Source organism: Scyliorhinus torazame, chromosome 8 (assembly GCF_047496885.1).
Source record: "Scyliorhinus torazame isolate Kashiwa2021f chromosome 8, sScyTor2.1, whole genome shotgun sequence".
Taxonomy (NCBI): Eukaryota; Metazoa; Chordata; class Chondrichthyes; order Carcharhiniformes; family Scyliorhinidae; genus Scyliorhinus; species Scyliorhinus torazame.
In genome coordinates, this window is record NC_092714.1 from 38074864 (window position 1) to 38096833 (window position 21970).

Consider the following 21970-nt stretch of genomic DNA (forward strand, 5'->3'; position numbering starts at 1 on the left):
AGAATCCCACCAAAGCAATTTTTCCCATCGGGAACCAGTCATCATTGCTCAAAATCTGTGCATATGTCTACAGAAATAGTCTTGTTAATCCACGCTGTGAAGAGATTGGCATCAGTTGGCCATGACTCATTCATTTTAGAGAAACAGCATTTGCTGGGGACTGAGATTTGCGTATCACAAACAAGAGGAAATGAGTATCATAAATTCATCCGTGTTCAGACATTCTTCACTCATGCAATGTAAATGACTGTGTTTGCATGACTTTCAGGACGGATTTTACTGTTATGGAAGAAATGCTATAATTCAACAATACTGGTAAGATAATTGCAATGTCTTGTAAATAAATTATTAGCAGTTGGATTTAGGGATGAACCTTCCTAATTTGCCAGTTATCACTAATGACATTCTGTTTACACATCCTTCGTGGAATGTAAAGGCTGAATGTTTTGCATTTGTGCCGCTCAACCAAACGCAACCATCTGTAGATGTTGCAATGCCATGACATGCAATGGAGAAGCCCAAGTCTTTTTTTTCCAATAAACCGGCAAAATTTAGTCCTCAGAATAACAGCTTTTTCTTCCCAAATATTTATGTTACTTGGCTTTGATTTTCACTCTCAATTTCCCATTTCCCTTCTTCCTCATTTTCAGCCATTTTCACACATACTCTCAAAAGGAATTCGCATCGAGCTTCACAGGTCACTTATTTTGATTTCCTCAGGGGTTTCGCCCGCTCATTTTTTACAGCTTTGGTGGAAACTCTGTTGACGGGGCTTTCTCTGGCGATTCCGCCGAAGTTACAGCAACCATTTGGTAAAGCCCCCGAGGAAGTCCCTGGTATTTGTTGGGTAACACAAGACAGATTTTTCCGGGAGTTTCCGCTCCTGTTTGCATCGGGCAGGTTCGGCAGTGGGTGGGGAATGTATTGCGAGAAGTGCAAAGCCGTGTTTAAACGTGCCGCAAATGCGTGACACGATTGTCCCCTCCTCTGCGGGGACGGGGCAAGTTTCTGACGTTCAATGTAGGGAAGCCCATTATAATAAATTAACGTATTAGCAGGCCCATACGCTGGAATCACCCCCCCCCCCCCCAGCCCCCCCCCCCCCCCCACCCCCCCCCCACCCCCGTCAAAAAATCTATTCACAGAGGCTTACTGGCAGAACAGTGTGGCGCTCTGTCCTCCATTTCAACATTTCTTGCATCCCCCACCCAACCCCGAGGTAATCTACCCCAACAAGGGCCAGTCTGTAACTTGTTCTCATGTTTCGATTTGAGAGAGTGCTGGCCCTTGTTCTGCTATTAACACATTCTGCTATATGGCCCTTTTGTCACTATTAATACCTGTTTTAGTCTTTAACATTAGCATTACCACTCCCTTTATCTTGTGTCTATGTATTCTTGCTCATTTGACCTCTCCTGACCTCCAGCCTATCCCTGATTTTGCTTTGCCTGCTCCACCCCCTCTCTTCAAAAGCATAAAACCCCTCACATTTCAATCTCTCTTTGATGTGTTGGGTAGGCTGGGTCGAGGTGAACTGCACTTGATGCAGTGTAGCGAGAGACAGACCTCCAACCCTTGATAAAATGCAACACGATTTTATTCAACATCCAAACTATTATACATGTTCAACTGTGGGTCGACGCTATGCTGACTTGACTGGAGACCTGACACTAGCCTGACCAGACTAACTTAGTGTAGGCACTGGCTTGCTCACGAGCTCGGACTGTCTCAGAGACTGGGTCCTGAGAGAGCGGGAAAACTGGTGCCCTCTGGCTTTATAGTGGTCGTGTCCTGTCTGGTGATTGGCTGCTCTGTTCTGTGTGCTTACTGGTCATCCTGTGTGGCAATCACTGCCTGTCTACACTCCATTGTATACATAGATGTATATTATGACACTCTTCAGATCTGAAGAAGAGTTATGCAAACTTGAAATGTTGACCATGATTTAGCAGATACGCTAGCCAATGCAAATCCTGTAAAGGCTGCTAAATCTCGCGAGAGGCCAAAAATGGGATTTGTGCCAGCGGAAATTTGGTTTGGGATCTTCTCCACCTCCCTCCCATGATGCAATCAGGTCCATGCCCATGAAGGGCACGAGCCTGGTTTGCATCCATTATAGTACAACTAGCGGGCTTGACGCCACTACATCTGCCGTCAAGCACCTTCCCGCCAGCCACCGTGACGTCACACAGGTGTGGACACCTACTGGTTTTCAAAGATGAAAACTCATGCCAGGTACGCACAGGTAACAGCACAAGTATAGCACTCCGGACTGCGGGACATGCCCAGGAAGGGAGCTCTGGCAGTTCCTGGCACTGCCAGTATCAGGGTGGCAGTGCCAGAGTGCGCCCATTGGGGAGCCCCATGAGAGGATTCCACGTATATGTGGTGAGGGTGGGTGCCCCGATGCTTGTGGGGTATGGGGAGGAGGGGTTGTGCCGATGCCTGTGTGGGGCAGGGAGTGGTCAGGCTTCTGGGGTACATTCTGGTGAGCACCACAAAGTTGCAGATGCTCATCAGGTGGAGTCAGTACCGCCCAGGCGAGATAGTGGTCAGAGGTCTGCTGGATCCCAGCACCCAGCTGGGTTCCAGTCAGATGCTGAGCCTCTGGAACAGGTTAGCTCCGGAGCTGATGCAGATTTTAGGGTGCGGCCGTGAGATTCAGAAGGGGATGTCAGCGACACTTCAGCAGGTCCACAGCCAATTGGAGGAGGTTCAGAAGCTATGGGCGCAAGAGATAGCCCTGGCAATGCGTGACACCGAGGCCAACATTGCTAGGGTGGTGACCACAGTGAGAGTCTGGTGTACGATGTCAGCAGCATGAGTGTAGGTGTCCAAGACGTGGCGCAGTCGGTGATGGTCATCGATGAGGGCCTCGATAGACTATCCGACTCACTGGGGACATTACCCAGTACCAGGCTAACCTTGGTGAGGTTCCGCAGGACATGTCCCAGTCTCAGATGGGCATGGCCGAGGCACTGTGAAGCTTGTCCCAGGCGCAGGTGGGCATTAACAGGGCGCTGCAGAGCATGGCCCAGTCCCCGAGGAGCATCGCCAAGGGCGTCAATACTATGGTGCAGACATTGGGGAGCTGCCCTCGGCAAAGCCAGATGGCTCAATCCAGTTGCCCCTCCATTCCTGGTCAACCCCGGGACCCAAGGGCATGGACTGGGAGGAGGGGGCACTGGGTACCAGCCCGGACATATCCTATCGAGTGGTGAAGGCGGCCACCAGCTCCCCCGTGTTCCACCCCTCTGAAGACATTGCATCATGCGGTCAGCACCTGGAACAGGGTGGCACGGCTGTGCATATGCCGCCGGCAAGGGCACCGGGGCCCTCCAACCGCAGAGCTCCAGAGAACCAACTACCAGGGGCATCGAAGGCCATGGAATGTGATAAGGAGTAGGCTGCCTCTACCTCTGATGTGCATCCTGGGGACACACCTAGATGCAGCGTAGGGCAAGGATGGTTTGGCACGTCGAGGATCATTGAGAGGCCACTGTGCGTTAGGAGGTGCGGGAGGGGAATGGAAGTGGGTGGGAGGCAGGGAGGGTGGGGAGAGTGGGGCGGAACCATCGGGACAGCAGGGCAGTGGTGTACACTTGTCCACGACAAATTTTTTTAAAACCTCAGCACAGCCAGTATGACTCCTGGGGCTTTTTGGTCCGTGATGCGGCCGACCACCAATCACTTGCCCCATCCCCCAGACATGGGGGCTTGGTGCCCCCCCCCCCCCAACCCCGCACGCCTTGTTCACGCACACCTGCCGCAGTGGGGGGGAGGGAGGCCTGCTCACCGGACCCTGCACCCCAGGCACCTGAACAGAATGTTGCCATATCCCGGCCACGGACATGTGCCCGCGGCCCATGCACTGGGTGTTGGGAGGTTGGCTGCTGGGTCTGGGGTGCTGCCTCCCGCAGTGCTCTAACACAGTGTCCATGCAGCACAGTCTGATTGGGATGGTAGGAAATAAACCACACATGCTACATGGTTCGTCTATCCACGGGGATCCACTTGGGATGTGTGAAGTGCTCACTTATCGACATTAACAGCCTTCAGCCGCAGGGCCAAAGGCCTCCACAGTCAGTGGAAGTTACGGGTGGTCGGTTGGGCAGACATGCAGGGACTAGGATTGCTCCCGAAAACGAGTACACACAATCCAGGGATTGGCATGGTTGCCCCCCCCGGGCTCATTGCCTGTGAGCTACTCACCTCCTCGGCTCCCTGCAGTAGCCCTTCCGCCAGGTTCACGTTTTTCAAAAGAAGTACTAATCAACGCCAGTGTGAGCACTTACTGGGGTGGCCGCTGGATCACGGGAGGCCGTTGGATATGGAGTGGCTCCCATTAATTGTATGGAAATAGGGCATGAGTGGTGATAATTAGTGTCTTGACACGCTACTGCAGGATACTGATTTTGGCCACGGGATGGGGCAGGTTGCATAGCAAACTGAATGCACGCTCTGTTTCTCTCTCCACAGATGTTGCCAGGTCTGCCCGTGTTTTTCCTACACTTCCTGTTTTTATTTCAACTCATGGTCTTTGAACGTGCTTGCACATGTTGGGATAGTCAGGTTGGACTAGATGTGATGCCGTCCTCCTAGCCAAGCAGCCTGATGACATTAATTGTGCAAGTTGGTACATAAACAGTGTCTTATTTGGAAAAATACGATAACTTTGACCGGGACTTTCCGGCTCTTCATGTCAGCGGGATCTTTCGGATCTCCTGTGAACAGAGATTTCGCCGGCTCGCCGGACCGGCCCCGGAATTCCTCGCGGCGGGCGGGTCTGGAAAATTCCAGGCTTTGTGTCTCAGAGTTAGTGCATTCAGAAGAGGATGGGGGAAGAGGATTGGCTTGGTGTTCTTATTTATAGTAGAAATACTTCCCAGTGAGATAATATTTCAGCCATCGTCTATTGGCAAAGTGTGAAATTGGCTGTTAATCTCTTTTTTTCAGCCTAATTTACCTCGATCATTAATTTGTTCTTAGGTTAAGTGATAATGGAGCCGCGCAGAAGCTGAATACGAATTTCTAAGTATCTTTTTATTGCTGGCTTCTTTAGCAAACATAAATGAGTGTTAAATCATTTTTAAATTCTAGCCACAACGCTTTGCTGTGCTCAAGAGAACAGCAGAGGCCCTTGCACTGACCAGTAATCGACTTGAGCATAAAAATCAGAGCTGTGATTTACTGCTGTTGTCCAATCAATAATTGAAGCCCACCCAGAAGGCAAAACAGTTCAGACCAGTATCTAAGTTCCCCGCTTTATTGGTGTTCCGTTTTAAAGTAGACAAGACCAGTTCACACTAGTATCCATATTTCTCAATTTTACTGTTTTTCCCTTATGGGCAAGGAAAAGCCCTTTAAGTTTACATCAGTTTGAAATGATATCTACTGTTGAATGAGCTTAACAGATATAAATACAAATGAGCTGCAGATTATCTGGTATTTACCAGTCTGAACTGGCCTTAGCAACTGAGTTTCAATGAAAAAATAAGACGCAGAACTGATATAACTTCTTCGTCAGACTTATTTTTAAGATATTAAATGATTGTAAATTTTTAAAAAGGCTTCTTAACCAGATTGTATCTGATACAATTATGCTCATTGCAGAAATTGCACAAAATTAGAATACAAAGATGCAAAGCCAAACACCCAGGGTTGGATTCTCTGCGGCCCCGCGCTGAAATCCCAGCCGGTGCGGGGGCGGAGAATCCACTTTCACGCCGTAATCGGACCTGGCGCCGATCCAGCGATTCTCCGGGCCCTGAAAATCGGCGTGACCGCAGAGTACGCCGCGCGGCTGGGGCACAGAGGCCCGCCCAGCAATCCTCCACTCCTGACCGGCCAAGTGCCCGACGGTGTGGAACTAACATGCTATTGCCAGTCAGGATGGTGGCGTGGCGGCTGCGGACTCAGTCCGCGGCCGCCCAGGTTGGGGGCGGCGGGATCGGAGGCCAGGGGGAGCCTTATAGGCAGCCGGGGGTTATATCCGCGCACTTTGATGCTCGGGTAAGCGACTGATTGGGTGGTGGGGGGGGAACTCCTTTCTCTGTCTGGCTCCGCGGTCCGAGTCCACCATGGAGCTCGGCTCAGCCGCTGGAGGCCGCCGGCGTGCGTATGCGCGGACTCCGAACCGGAAGTGCGGGGGGGCGGGGGGGGGCCCATATCCGCAGCTAAAGCCTTGAGATTTACTCCGGGTCCCTGCTAGACCCCTGCAGGGCATTGAATTAGCTCAACTTGTTTAGCGGAATTTCTGGAGTAAAACCCCACCGTTTTTACACCGGAGTGGGGAGAATCCAGCCCACAACGTGTATGATTTACAGGTTGGTCCCTAATTACAGTGAAGCTCACCAAAACCGAGTGGAACTGGACATCCTCCTATGTGTACCCCCCTCTCTTCCCTCTGCTATAACACAGGAACAGGAGGAGGTCATTTAGCCCCTATTGCCCTGTGGTTACTCTCCAGTGTCAGTTTGTGGTGATCTGACTCAAAACAATTTGTGGTCTCGTGTAGTTCAGTTACGTGGAATTTCATTAAAATGCCTACAATTTCCATGTGTTAAGTTGATCAAACGGACAAAATAATCTTGACATTTTTTTCCCAGCTGTCCATCATTTTAAAAGAAACCTTAGCCTGAATCTTCCACAAAGCAGCAGTTATCAACAGCTTCCCGTCCTTTTGTAGTTACCTGCCCCCCTACTCTACAGGGGCAGCACGGTAGCATTGTGGTTAGCACAATTGTTTCACAGCTCCAGGGTCCCAGGTTCGATTCCAGCTTGGGTCACTGTCTGTGCGGAATCTGCACATCCTCCCCGTGTGTGCGTGGGTTTCCTCCGGGTCCTCCGGTTTCCTCCCACAGTCCAAAGATGTGCAGGTTAGGTGGATTGGCCATGATAAATTGCCGTTAGTGTCCAAAATTGTCCTTAGTGTTGGGTGGGGTTACTGGGTGATGGGGATAGGGTGGAGGTGTTGACCTTGGGGAGGGTGCTCTTTCCAAGAGCCGGTGCAGACTCGATGGGCCGAATGGCCTCCTTCTGCACTGTAAATCCTACGATAATCTACTCTGCATGTCTGGCTGGGTCTCCTGAGCCCAGAAATCCAGAACGTACAGTCCATGAAGAGCTTCATCATAGTGCTGGGGCATTGGGAAGATGGGTGAGGGTGAGAGGGGGGGGGGGCAGGGTGAGTAGGTGGGTGAGGTAAGTGGGTAGGGTGGCAGGTGGATGAGGCAGTCGGTGGGTACAGATGTGAGGTGGATCGGTTGGTAGATGGGAAGGAGGCAGCAGCAGTTGATGAGATGGAAGGTGACAGATGGGCATGGTGACAGGTGAATAGGATGGCAGGTGGGTAGCGTGGGTGAGGTGCAGATGGGTGCGCTGTTAGGTGGTTAGGGTTGCAGGTGGGTGGACTGAGAGGTGGGTGAGGTAGCAGGTGGGTGAGGTGGCATGTAGGTGAGGTGGCAAGTTGGTAGGGTGATCAGTGGATCAGATAGCAGGTGGGTGCTGTGGCAGGTGGGTAGAGTGGCAGGTGGGTAGGGTTGCAGGTCGGGAAGGAGGCAGGTGAATGAGTTTGGTCGGTCGTTGAGTAGGTAGATGGTTTGCAGCTAGTCGGGTCTGGACAGGGTGGGGTGTTCGTTTGGGAGGGGGCATTGAGACTAGTGAGGCGATCTGGGGGGGATGTGTTCAGGTAGTTTGCGGCTCATGTGATCAGGAGGGTAGTCGGATCAGGACGAGAAAGTTAGTTGGGGGGGGTGTAGTCGGGGGTTCAGTGAGGATAATCGGAGGATCAGGGTAGTCAATGGGTCACTAGGGTGTCAAGGGGTTAGTGTGAGTGACTCGGGGGTTAGTTCTGTCCTCCACCTCCTCGAAGAGCCTACTCATCCGAGATACCGTCATGTGGGCCCTGTGGACAAACCTTGAACTGAATCAAGCTGAGTCTAGCATAGGACGAGGATGCATTTACCCTTTTCAAGGCTTTTCCCCACAGTTCAGTTCCCAGCTCCCCTCCTAGCTCCTCTTCCCACTTCCTCTTCACCTCTCTGATAGGGGCCCCTTCCCACTCTAACAATTGCCTGTATATCTCCGAAACCTTCCCACCTCCAACCCCTGTTTTTGACAGCAATTTATCCTGTAGTCCCCTCAGGGGGAGGCGAGGAAAGCTTGGGACCTGTCTCCGTACAAAGTCCCGCACTTGAAGATACCGAAACCCATTTCCACCCGGCAAATCAAACTCCTCCGCTAATGTCGCCAAGGTCGGAAAGCCCTCCTGGATGAATAGATCCCCAAACTTCTCAATCCCTGCCCGCTGCCATACCTTAAAGCCCCCATCCAGCCCTCCCGGGACAAACCGGTGATTGTCACAGATCGGTGACCACACTGACTCATATGCCCCGTCCAGTCTCATATGCTGCCTCCATTGCCCCCACACCCTCAGGGCTGCCACCGCCACAGGACTTGTGGAGTACCGAGCTGGCGAGAACGGCAGGGGCACCATCAGTAAAGCCTCCAGACTCGTATCTTTGCAGGACGCTGCCTCCATCCGCTCCCAGACCGACCTCTCCCCCACTACCCACTTCCTGACCATCGATATGTTCCGTGACCATCAATATGTTGTTCATGGGCATTATTGCACATCCCTATTGAGGAGGCCATTAAGAGTCAACCACATTGCTGTGGGTTGGGAGTCACATTTAGGCCAGACCAGGTAAAGATGGCAGATTTCCTTCCCCAAAGGGAATTAGTGAACCAGATGTTTTTTTTACGACAATCGACAAGGGTTTCATGGTCATAGAACAAACAGTGCAGAAGGAGGCCATTCGGCCCATCGAGTCTGCACCACCCACTTAAGCCCTCACTTCCATCCCCTCCCCGTAACCCAATAACCCCTCCTAACCTTTTTTGGAATTAACGGAAATTTTAGCATGCCCAATCCACTTAACCTACACGTCTTTGGACTGTGGGAGGAAACCGGAGAACCCGGAGGAAACCCACGCAGACACAGGGAGAACGAGCAGACAGTGACCCAGCGGGGAATCGAACCTGGGACCCTGGCACTATGAAGCCACAGTGCTAGCCACTTGTGCTGCCCACTAATTCCAGATTCTATTGAATTCAAATTTCACCATCTGCAGTGGAGGGATTTGAACCTGGGACCCCAGAGCATGACTCTGGGTTTCTGGTTTACTAGTCCAGTGACAATACCACTATGCCATCGCCTGATTGGGAGACCGGAAGACCTAGGCTTGCATTTTGCACAAATATCTCTGTAAAAATCAATTGCTGCTTGAATAAAAAATAATATTCAATGGGCTGAAGGTCCACTTCTGCACTGTATGATTCTGTGATTATTTATTGAGTTTCCTATAATATTTATAAACACTGAAAGGGCAAAGAAACATAGTAAACAACTTGCAGTTAGAAAAAGTACAGGAAAAATGGAAACAAGTTGTCTGAAAGCAGAATGTGATCCCTTGGGCTGATGATCCAATCAGTATTTGCCTCTTGTTCCCTTTCAGAAACATTCACGTTCACGAGTTCATGGATAGGTTTTCACTGGTGAATTCTTTATGGGGAAGAAACAGTGTTTATCCGATCTTCCTTAAGTGAAGTAGAAAAAATACCACATAATAACAATAATTTGGTTAAATTATCATTCCAGAAATGATCATTCCGGCAGTGCGACATATCAACGCAATGTGCGAGGGAGGGTAAATTTAATTGTCCCACAGGGCCTTCCCGATCTTGCCTATGAAGAAGTGGTGCCACAAAAGGACAATGAAAACTCGAAAGCAGTCAACTCAAGCAGTTTGCACCGACGTCCAACAGCCTAGTAAAGAGCATCAATGGTGGAGTACCTGAGATGACAGAAAGCTGCCCAGATAGTTAAGGAGTTATCTTGAGTTGCCATCATTTTTTCTGAATAAGAAAGTTATAAGTTCACGTGGCAGCTCAGGACTTTAGTATGAGAGATACGTTTTCCACCTGCGATGAGCCTTACCTGCTAAAAGTGCCTCTGATGATGGCAGCACGGTGGCACAGTGGTTAGCATTGCTGCCTCACGGCGCCGAGGTCCCAGGTTCAATCCCGGCTTTGGGTCACTGTCCGTTTGCACATCCTTCCCTTGTTTGCGTGGGTTTCGCCCCCACAAACCCAAAGATGTGCAGGGTAGGTGGATTGGCCACGCTAAAATTAATTGGAAAAAATGAATTGGGTACTCTAAATTTATGAGGGAAAAAAAAGTACCTCTGATAAATCACATGAGTGCAGCTCAGAATTTCCCAACTACTAATAACGGAGAAAAGGATATCATGGCCTGTATGTGCATAATTTCCAGATACGTGCTCTAAGTGACATAGAAAAGGGTTCACTAATCAGAAAATATTAAAAGTGGAGCCTCAAGATGGAGATTTTAAGAGGGATCACCATAGGCTTAGTAGGTTCCAAGGAGGATGTCAAAGGAGGACAGTGGTTGGGTGAATATAATAATCTTTATTATTGCCACAAGTATGCTTACATTAACAATGAAGTTATTGTGAAAATCCCCTAGTCGCCACACTCCGGTGCCTGTTCAGGTGGACAAAGGGAGAATTCAGAATCCAATTCACATAACAGGCACGTCTTTCGGCACTTGTGGGAGGAAAGCAAGAGGTGGCGGTATGGAGGGGGGGTGCATTGGGGGTTGGGGGTGCGTTGGGAGGGGTGGTGGGGGGGGGGGGGGGTGTTGGGATGGGGGAGGTCAAGAAGAGAATTCCACTGCATGGGACCCAGGCGGCTCGGCAGTGATTGGGAACATTTAGGGTAGATACACAATAGGCTAGCGTTGAGGCAGAACTTTACACTCTGATGCAGTACTGAATGAGTTCTACATGGTTGGAAGTGCCATCCTTTAGATTAGTGTTAAAAAAAGGACTTGAATGTGTGTTTCATCATTGGAATTGGATATAAAAAACCCATCGCACTAGCTGAAGAAGAGGAGGGTTGCTCTGGGCTAGATACATTGCTCAATCAAAAGCACAAAAACAAATTAACTGGTCATCCATTTTATTTCTGGCTGAAAGAGGGTGAGGAGGAATTTCTTCAGCCAGAGGGTGGTGAATCTGTGGACCTCTTGGTGGTGGAAGCAGTTACGATAGTGTCGTTTAAGGGACATCCTGACAAATACATGAATAGGATGGGAATAGAGGGATACGGACCCCGAAAGTGTAGAAGATTTTAGTTTAGACGGGCAGCATGGTTGGCGCAGGCTTGGGGGGCCGAAGGGCCTGTTCCTTTGCTGTACTTTTTTTTGTTCTTTGTTCTTTGTCCTTCTTTGTTCTTTGCCGCAGAAGGCTGTGGAGGCCAAACCACCAAGTGTCTTTAAGACAGAGATAGATAGGGTCTTGATTAATAAGGGAATCAGGTGTTATGGGGAGAAGGCAGGAGAATGGGGATGAGAAAAATATCAGCCATGATTGAATGGCGGAGCAGACTCGAAGGGCCGAGTGGCCTAACTCTGCTCCTACATCTTATGGTCTTAAAACAGGTGCAGTGTTTGCTTGTATAACTCTCTTTTTAAAGTAATTTTTTATGAAGTGCTATGAGCTGTTTCTCTTTTTAAATTTAGAGTACCCAATTAATTTATATATATATTTCCAATTAAGGGGCAATTTAATGTGGCCAATCCACCTACCCTGCACATCTTGGGTTGTGGGGGTGAAACCCACGCAGACGCGGGGAGAATGTGCAAACTCCACACGGACAGTGATCCGGGGCCGGGTTTGAACCTGGGTCCTCAGCGCCGCAGGCAGCAGTGCTAACCTTGCCGCCCCTCTATGAGCTGTTTCTGAGAGACTTGTTGGTGCTTTGTAAATGCAAGTCTTTCCTTCCTAAGAGTTGAGAAAATCATTTGTATAAAACAAGAAAAAGAAAACGAATAACTATTTTCAAACTTCAATAAAAAATACAAAATTTCAACATTGTAAAGTGAATATACTTTTCTCCCCGTGTACCGTGTCAAGAAGCAGTTATAAACTTCTGACAGTAAACGTCTGTGAATGATAGAATCATAGAATTTACAGAGCAAAGGAGGCCATTCGGCCCATCGGGTCTGCGCCGGCCCTTGGAAGAGCACCCCATTTAAGTCCACACCTCCACCCTATCCCCGAAACCCAGTAACCCCACCCAACCTTTTTGGACACTGAGGGCAATTTATCATGGCCAATCCACCTAACCGGCTCATCTCTGGACTGTGGGAGGAAACCGGAGCACCCGGAGGAAACCCACGCAGACACGGGGAGAACGTGGAGACTCCGCACAGACAGTGACCGAAGCCGAGAATCGAACCTGGGACCCTGGAGCTGTGAAGCAACTGTGCTAGCCACTGTGCTACCGTGCCGCCTGTGAAGGGATGTTAAATCCATGCACTTTCTCATTCAAATAAAAAACTGTTAATGTTATGTGATGGACAAGTTTCCATACTCATCAATGGACAGTCCACAATTTTTCTGGCTATTAAAGTGACTGGCAAAGGATGAACTAAAATCTGGCCCAAGTGCACAAGCGGAAAAACATTTCTTCTCCTTCCTCCATTAGCTGATATAGAATATATACACGTATGTAGAATTTTCCAAGTTTCTCTTCGGTGACTATGTGGCATTTTATTCAATCTCCTTGTTGATTATTTACTGAATTACAATGGCTGATAGATCCTCACAGACTATTTATTGTGTGCCCCGTTTGAGACTGCACAAGCTGACATCACAAAAGTGATAAGCATTCAGAGAAGCTGCTGATGTCGGTGATCAATCAGCATGTCCACAGCAGATCTATACGCAATCAATAAAACAACCGGGTATCTCTATCGCTGAATTGAATCCAACTATCTGGCTGATGCTCCAAATAGCCTGACAATGATGACAAGAACTCCTGTTGGAAAGAAGAGAGATATACTTTCCTCCCAAATTTGTTGCCATAGGTCACACCCTCCTCTTCCTCTGCCTTCATATTCCAAATTGCATCTGAAATTCCATTCTGCCCCCCCCCCCTTCCCCCACCCCATTCTTCATGCATTGCTGCATCTCTGGAATTGGTTCCCAAGAAGTACTGAGTGGACATTGATTAGTCCCAGTGCAAGTCTGAGCACGATGCTCAGAATCATCAGTAACACCGGCATGTTTCAGCGGTGCCTGGAGCCAGCAGCATAAAGCTTGAGGCCTTTATGAATAATTCCCAAACTAAGAAATGTCACTGTTTTAAAACATACTTCCCCATTGGTTATTCTTTACAGCACACAAAAAGATCGACTGTGCTTTCCTCCTTTGAGGAAGATATTGGATATAGGGGAGGTAAACAAACACAGTGCTGAGCCAATAGATTTTTTTGTGCATTTTGCAGGATAGAAATTACAATCAATGCTGTTTACATATTAACACTTAACTGGCAGAATTTAATGAACTCCCACATGGCTAGTTAGGTGGAGGGGGGTGCATTGAATCAGACAGTAGGACAGTGGGTGGGGACAATGTCGCCTTCCTGTCTTTGCCACGATTGAGACCATGGCAAGAAGACTCGTGGGCGATACCTGCCCCTTAATGGACAATTCATATCACCACGTAGACAGTCCCTCACCTGTGTAACTTTCTGGATAGGGTCTCATCAAACCACTGTGGTGTTGGGTGTTCTAACACACAGAAGAGCCAACACAGTTGCATATGGTACAACGCTTGTTTATTTAAACTCACTATTTACAACTTGGTCTTTGCACTCTGCACGTGGGGGGCTCCCTGCTTGTGGTGTTTCAACAGCTCTTTCATGCTTCCTTCTCCCCAGACCTACTGACCTCCAGGTGTCGTGCTCGTGCTTTTTATGTGGTTGGTGTTCTTGTCTGTGATTGGTTGTGGTGTTGTGTACTCTGATTTGCCTGTCAGTGTGTCCATCATGATGTGTGTGTTTGAATATCATGACATCCCCCCTTTTTACAAAGATATGTGCCTACGTGGTAATAAATATGATCGTGACGTGAGTGCATCTAAGAGTGTGTGTGTGTCGTGTGCAGCATGTGTCTATGATGGAACTATGTACATGGGGCGATGTCGAGTGCGTCACATGAATCCAGTTGTACCATAACATAACAGAAATGCGAACGAGAGAAGAAGAAAAAAAATTTTGAACAGTTGTCCAGTCAGACGACATCTGGAACGATAAACAACAACAGGTTATCATGTAAAATTGTCCAACTTATTAAACATATGAACTGTATTATAAGTCCATTCTAATGGGTTTGCGACGAATTCGGGTTGACCGCCTTAAGGGTGGATCAAGAACCACCGGCTGCTGTGCAGGCATGGCCATGGGTGGCGATGGAAAGGGCGTGATGTGCGGCAGCTCCACAAAGTCATCCTCGGAAGCCTGTTGAGGATCTGGCGTGTTGTGTGGCTGTGAACGTGGAAGTCGGCGAAGGGCGCGCCGATTGCGGCGACGCACGGAACCATCCGGCATGCGAACCAGGAACGAGCGGGGAGCCACTTGTCGGAGGACTTCGGCCGGTGCTGACCAGCCACCATACGGTTGATGGACGCGTACTTTGTCTCCGGAGGACAGGGGGGGCAGGTCCGTCGCTCGTGTGTCGTACCGACCTTTCTGGCGATCACGCTGCAGTTGCATGTCCCGAAGAACCGCCTCATGGTCTGTTGTCGGTGCCAGGACGGAAGGTACCGTCGTCCTGAGGGAGCGACCCATTAGTAGCTGCGCTGGCGAGAGGCCCGTGGATAACGGGGCCGATCGATAGGCCAGCAAGGCAAGGTTAAAGTCCGATCCGGCATCAGCCGCCTTGCACAGGAGCCGCTTTGCGATGTGGACACCCTTTTCAGCCTTCCCGTTCGATTGTGGATGCAGAGGGCTGGATGTCACATGAGTGAAACCATATGCTGCGGCAAAGGACGACCATTCACGGCTGGCAAAACAAGGTCCATTGTCTGACATGACAGTCCTTGGAATGCCATGGCGAGCAAACGTTTCCTTGCAGGCCCCAATGACTGCGGACGACGTCAGATCATGGAGAGGCATGACTTCCGGGTAGTTTGAGAAGTAGTCTATAATAACAATGTAATCTCTGCCGAGCGCGTGAAATAGGTCAACACCCACCTTCGCCCAGGGGGACGTCACCATCTCGTGTGGTAGAAGTGTTTCCGGAGGTTGCGCCGGCTGAAACCTCTGACAGGTTGTGCAGTTGAGCACCATGTTGGCTATGTCTTCATTAATACCCGGCCAATATACCGCCGCCCGGGCCCTTCGTCTGCATTTTTCGACACCCAAGTGGCCTTCGTGTAGTTGACGAAGAATCATCTGGCGCACACTGTGTGGAATGACGATCCTATGCGATTTCATAAGGACCCCGTCTATATTGGTGAGATCATCTCGCACATTATAAAACTGGGGGCACTGCCCTTTTAGCCACCCTTCCGTCATGTGGCGCATCACTCGCTGCAGCAGAGGGTCAGTCGCCGTCTCTGCGCGTATGTGGGCCAGACAAGGATCATCAGCTGGCATATTTGCTGCTGTCAGAGTCACGTGTGCCTCAATTTGACGCACGAACCCCTCCGCATCTGGTGGTGTGCTCACTGCTCGGGAAAGAGTGTCCGCCACTATGAGTTCCTTCCCCGGAGTGTAGATCAGTTCAAAATCGTACCTCCTGAGTTTGAGTAAGATGCGCTGGAGGCGAGGAGTCATGTCGTTCAGGTCTTTGTTAATGATGTTGACCAGGGGGCGGTGGTCAGTTTCGACCGTGAATCGTGGCAGGCCATACACATAGTCGTGGAACTTGTCCAGTCCAGTTAACAAGCCCAGGCATTCTTTTTCGATTTGCGCGTAGCGCTGTTCGGTAGGGGTCATGGCTCGTGAGGCATACGCAACCGGGGCCCATGATGACGTGCTGTCTTTTTGCAGGAGTACCGCTCCAATACCAGATTGGCTGGCGTCTGTTGAGATCTTTTGGATCTATACATATACGGAGCTCGCCAGAGGGCTTCTTTACACAGACCATGGAGCTGACCCATGGCGTGGGCTCCGTGACCTTGGATAGGACCCCTTGGTCCTGAAGAATCTGCAGTTGTGCCTTGAGGCGGTCTTTGAGAGGCGCAGGAACCCTGCGAGGTGCGTGAACGACAGGGATGGCGTCCGGTCTGAGTCGAATCTTGTACGTGTGTGGCAATGTCCCCATGCCTTCAAAAACCTCCTGGTTGTGAGCGAGGAGGGAATGGAGATTCGCGTGGAACTCAGCATCCGGGAAGTCGGATATCTCATCTGGAGAGAGAGACATGATGCGCTGTACCAGGTGAAGGACCTTACACGCTTGTGCGCCCAGTAACGAGTCCTTTGATGAGCCCACAACTTCAAAGGGGAGTGTGGCCGTGTACCTCTTGTGAGTCACCTGTAGCTGGCAAGATCCTACGGACGGGATAACGTTCCCGTTATAGTCAACCATCTTAAGCCGGGATGGTGTGATGAGTGGTTTGACCTTCATGGCCTGGACTGCAGAGTAAGCAATCAGGTTGGCGGATGCGCCGGTGTCCAGACGGAAGGCGACGCGCGATCGGTTGACCGTCAGGGTGGCACACCACTCATCGTCTGGATTGATGGCATTGACCTTGTTGACATCAATGACGGCAACTCTGAAGTCATCCTGGTCATCTGCATCACTTAACTGGAAGTCTTGATGCGTGGGCTGGACGGTCCTGACTCGTGTGCGAGGTTGTCGAGGATGCGCCGGATCCATGGGTTGAGCCGCACGACAGCGGGCTGCGTAGTGGCCTATCATGGCACATCTGTTGCACTGTTGGTATTTTGCAGGACATTGCCCTTTTAAGTGTAGACCTCCACACTTGCTGCACGTCATGACGTCACGGCGTTCGTTGCGCCACTGCGCATGCGCAGTGCGATCTTGCGGTGGGCGCGCCTGCGCAGTGCGTCCCTCGTTGTGGCCGTTATTCTTGGCGCGCACCTGCGCGGGAGACCGCGAAAAGCGCGGGAAGCGGCCGCTGTCGTCCGGGCCGTGGGGCGGGAAGAAATCGACGGCCTGGATGCGTTCAACGTCGTGGGCGGCCTGGCTTGCCGATTCGACGGCTGGGGACCCCCTCCGTGCCAACTCGGACGCCTGAAATCGGGCAAAACGGCAGGTAGCATTTTCATGGAGGACACAGGCTTCCACAGCAGACGCTAAGGTGAGGCTCTTTATTTTAAGAAGCTGCTGGCGTAGGCCACTGGAGGCAACGCCAAAAACAATCTGGTCCCTGATCATGGACTCTGTGGTGGTGCCGTAACCGCAGGACTGCGCCAGAATCCGGAGGTGCGTCAAAAAGGGTTGAAAAAGCTCCTCCTTACCTTGCAGGCGTTGCTGAAAGATGTATCTTTCGAAAGTTTCGTTTACTTCAGTTTGAAAGTGCTGGTCCAGTTTGAGGATGACCGTGTCATATTTGGCCTGGTTTTCGCCTTCCTCGAACACCAGTGAATTAAAGACATCATTTGGGTGGGGGCCTGCGTAGAAGAGGAGCATTGCAATCTTCGAATCATCCGAGACATTCTGTTTTTCGGTGGCACGGATGTACAGGTCAAATCGCTGCCTGTAGAGCTTCCAGTTGGTGCCTAGGTTCCCCGTGACTTGCATCGGCTGCGGTTTGCCGGTGTGGTCCATGTCCAGAATGGCAGGTTGGTAGGCAGGTATCGATCCACTCCTGTACCATGTGGTGTTGGGTGTTCTAACACACAGAAGAGCCAACACAGTTGCATATGGTACAACGCTTGTTTATTTAAACTCACTATTTACAACTTGGTCTTTGCACTCTGCACGTGGGGGGCTCCCTGCTTGTGGTGTTTCAACAGCTCTTTCATGCTTCCTTCTCCCCAGACCTACTGACCTCCAGGTGTCGTGCTCGTGCTTTTTATGTGGTTGGTGTTCTTGTCTGTGATTGGTTGTGGTGTTGTGTACTCTGATTTGCCTGTCAGTGTGTCCATCATGATGTGTGTGTTTGAATATCATGACAACCACCACTGGTACTCACCTAGTGGCGGTCAGGGACTTACTATGCAGAAAGATCGAAGTGCCAACCCTGTCAGGGTCGCTTGTGGGCAGGGGGAACATCCCTCATTCAAAGGGGCTGATCATGGGATCACCATTGGAAGGGCGTCTCGCTGAGAGCCAGGCCCCTGCCCTCACTGCCAACGCTGCTCCCCCTTTTACCCCATGATCCCTTACCCGCCATTACTCAACTGTGGCCTGGACCCTTTGGAAATCTTGGGCCACAGGTGGGTGCATTCATGGCGGCAGCAGCAGCATCAGCCGCATCCCTTACGGTGCTGCCAAATAGTGAGAACCTTTTAGTCAGGAGCCAAGGCGAATGAGCCCGCCCTCGCCAACATGGCATTGTGGACCCACCTCTAGCATTTTGTTTTCAGAGTGTTTAAAAATTCGGCGGCAACGCAGTCGGCAGGCCACACACCACTTTTCCCTCCGAACTTGATACTCTGGGAAAAAAAAGAGAAAATTCCACCCAATATGTGATATGCTGAGTGGGTTCACAAACATTCCCTCCAGTCAGCGTTGAGGAAAATAGTAAATACATTTCACTAGTAACACTGGCCAGACGACAACTACACAAACCTACTTACAAATTTGATTCATATACAATATACTGAGGTAAGCATCATGACTTAATGCTCATGGCATAAAGCTTCACACTTTGGGAATGGTAGATTGAAAATAATCACGCCATAGCGACCAATGCAATTCTGCCCTAAGATTTCTACATTCATAGCAATTAGTTTCATTTTTTTTTTCTAAATTGAGTTTAGCTGTCTGCTCATGTAAAACATAATTCAGGCATTAAAACACCTGAATTTGACTACCTGCAAAAGTAAACATTTTTAATTTATCCATTACCATTAAGAGTAGAAAATATTTTCTGCTGCCATTGTTTCCTTCAGAACATTCCCCTTCCCCACTTGCCCCACACTGTTGGTGCAGTGCAACCTCTGTTGAGAACAGTAAATAAGGACGATAAGTAAAACTTAAAGCTACTTTAACAAGACAAAAAGCGCACAAATGATGCTAAGAAATACACTGTGATCCTAAAGTGTCTAGTCAGTATGACTGCATCCTGCCATGCTGTAGCGAATCTGGTGCCAGTACTTTGATCTGTGCACATGAACTGCATATAGAGGCTGCATCTTACAGAAGGGATTGGATGGAATCCCAATGGATATAATGAAGAACTTATTAATCAACGTCTAACTGTTGAGAAAATTAAACTGGTTCATTAATAATGAAAATTCCAATCCTGGATGATATGTTGTTAGATCCTGATAGTTAAACACATTTGGAAGTTTTTCAAAATGTCAAGCAATTCAACTAAATCAGAAAGCTTAACTGTACACTTTTATGAAATTTACCCACGCCTTTTTATTGTTTGGCTAACTCAAACAGTAAAATATGCTTTTATCAACATTTTGACTCGCAAGCCTGTGAGGCATAATAAGTGACAAAGCAGTCAATATTGGAGGTATTTTAGGGATGACTTTTATGATCAAAAAGAGCAGAATATATCAAAAGGATCACATTTCCAAACTGAAATTAACGATGCTCACTCCAAATGGGTGAGACTTGAAGCTGCTATACCCGTTTCTGGTCAAATATAATTATCATTAAATTCAATAATAGCACATAGGATCCATTCAAGGGAGTCCAAAGAATCATACAGGCTTGTTAATGAGCATCCCACATGATACATTGGGACAGGATTAGTGCTGTCAAATTTAACATAACTAGTCTAAAAAAGTAGAAAACATTTCCCTCACTCTTTTTGGGTGTGACATCAATTCCACTGTGATCATCAGAATGTATCATTACTGAATAGGTTGTTTTGTTTGATTATTAAGAGACAAAGCCCTTTTGTGAAGTGAAACAAGTTACACATTACCTTTGTTTTCCAATGACCCACTCTCTTGTGAAGGTGGTGACTCAAGCTTATCTCAGTTGTCTCGCCAGCTGGTTTGTGAAGCAGAGCAAGGCCATCAGCGGAGGTTTAATTCCCGTACTGGCTGAGATTATTCATAAAGGCTCTGCCTTCTCAACCTTGCTCCTCACCTGAGGTGGGATGATCCTCAGGTTAAATCACCACCAGTCAGCCCTCCCCCTCAAAGGGAAAAGCAGCCGATGGTCATCTGGGACTATGGCGACTTTCATTTCTTCACTTGCCCAGTGGCTACTTTTCATGCGTGGGTGCAGACTGCCTATTTGAACTTGAAGAGTGTCAAAGGTAAACCCAGTGCTTTCCTTTCACTACATCTCCACAGGTACACACACTATTCAGCTTCCAATCACCGTCCAATGACGATGAATGGATTTATTGCAAACCTCCCTCCTCCAGGGATACTGAAGCCCATTGTAGCAATTCACAAGCATTCTGGTTGAGATTCAGCTTCACCGCCAGCCTGGAATCTGCATTGCCAACATGTGCAGTTCACAAAGATTCCCAAAAGTTTCACAGGTGAAATCTTGAGCATCAAAAAGGTCCTCAAACCATTAGACTTTTAAATCTGCAAATGACAATCAATTTTTATGATGCATTGATGACACACTTAAAAACAGGGAGAGAGATAGGTGAGGGGAAAGGGAAGGAGATCTTTTACCAAGAAACTACAGTCATACTAGTCTATAGCACAGTACCACACCATGCTTAGAGGGATTGCAGGAATGACACATCGCATTCTAGAAATCAATTTCATGCAGGAGACAATAAATTTACAGAACCTTTTGGTAAATCTTAATCAATATTTAAATTATAGGATAGTAATGGTGCTCTCCTTCCGCAGGCAACTGAAAAGACGTAGCCCTGGTATTTTTTATGATATATACTGAACTGATCACAGAAGTCGGCTATCTCATTGCCATCCCGCTGTCTTCAATTGCTGGACAGCAAGAAAGGAGAAGTTGTACTGAATCACAGTAAAATCCTGATTTCGGTTGTGCTGTAAAACTGTATAGGGATGCATTGAAGTAAGATGATATATCGAGGTATGGGAGTACATTGTCGTATGTAAGTGCATCGAGGTAAAGGGACAGATAGACTTCTGGAGTAAATGGAGGTATGGGCATATTCAAAATATGGGGCGCACCCATGAGGGATATGAGGGATATTCGGAGGTATAGAGATATATATAAGTATGGAGAATATCAACTTATGGGGTAAATGATGTTTTGGGCTGTATATTGAGAAATGGTGATGAATTAATGTTTTGCGGTACATCAAGATATGAGGAGCACATTGAGGTTTGCAATATAATGAGGTATGATGGAGTGTAGTGAGGTTTGGGATATATTAAGGTTTGAGGATGGAGTGAGGTTTGGGATATATTGAGGTTTGGGGTATACAGAAATAGAGCCTGGCTCGCTATCAGGAAATGGTACGGGTTTCCGAAAAACATAAATAAATGTATATTTAAAAAACAATTAATTTTAAAAGTAGCAGGGAAGAACTGTAATTCCACGGAGGTATAGCATTATTTGAAATAGCCATACTCTCCACACTGACTTCTGTAAGCTGTAATCATTCTTTGCATTTAAATACATTAATCTACAGAAAAATGATTACACTTGACACATTTACACAGTTGTCGTAGAGGTCTTTCCACTGCCTCAGTCCCCTCAGGGCAGGCTCTCATGCTGTAAAGGGAGTATTTTCATATAGAGATCATTTCTGTCTAAGTTAAACAAAAACTGTTCACTCCAACCTCCCTCCTTGAGGAGCCTTGTCATTTGCACCAATCAGGAAACCTCGGTGCTGAGTAATTATACTAATGTAGTCAAGTCCGAATTAGGGTCTCTGAGTAGACCTGAAAATGATTCAGGTTCAATTAAGGTAGATAGTCACTGCTTGGGAAAAGGGAAATTATTGGAATTTCGTAACCTGTTTACAATCATAATAGGACTTACATTTCA

General features: G+C 48.5%; 2 long non-coding RNA genes across 2 annotated transcripts in view; one reads left to right on the top strand and one right to left on the bottom strand.

The window, feature by feature from the left end:
- Positions 1 to 215: 215 nt before the first annotated feature.
- LOC140428731 (uncharacterized) overlaps positions 216 to 21970 on the top strand; it is a 35027-nt gene continuing 13272 nt past the window's right edge. The window contains exon 1 of the long non-coding RNA XR_011948842.1: positions 216 to 315. This is a non-coding gene — a long non-coding RNA (uncharacterized lncRNA). The remainder of the gene's footprint in view (positions 316 to 21970) is intronic.
- The window catches only part of LOC140428730 (uncharacterized), a 46290-nt gene continuing 33572 nt past the window's right edge, over positions 9253 to 21970 (bottom strand). Inside the window, exons 2-3 of the long non-coding RNA XR_011948841.1 lie at positions 18410 to 18498; positions 9253 to 9600 (exon numbers count right to left, since the gene is read on the bottom strand). This is a non-coding gene — a long non-coding RNA (uncharacterized lncRNA). The remainder of the gene's footprint in view (positions 9601 to 18409; positions 18499 to 21970) is intronic.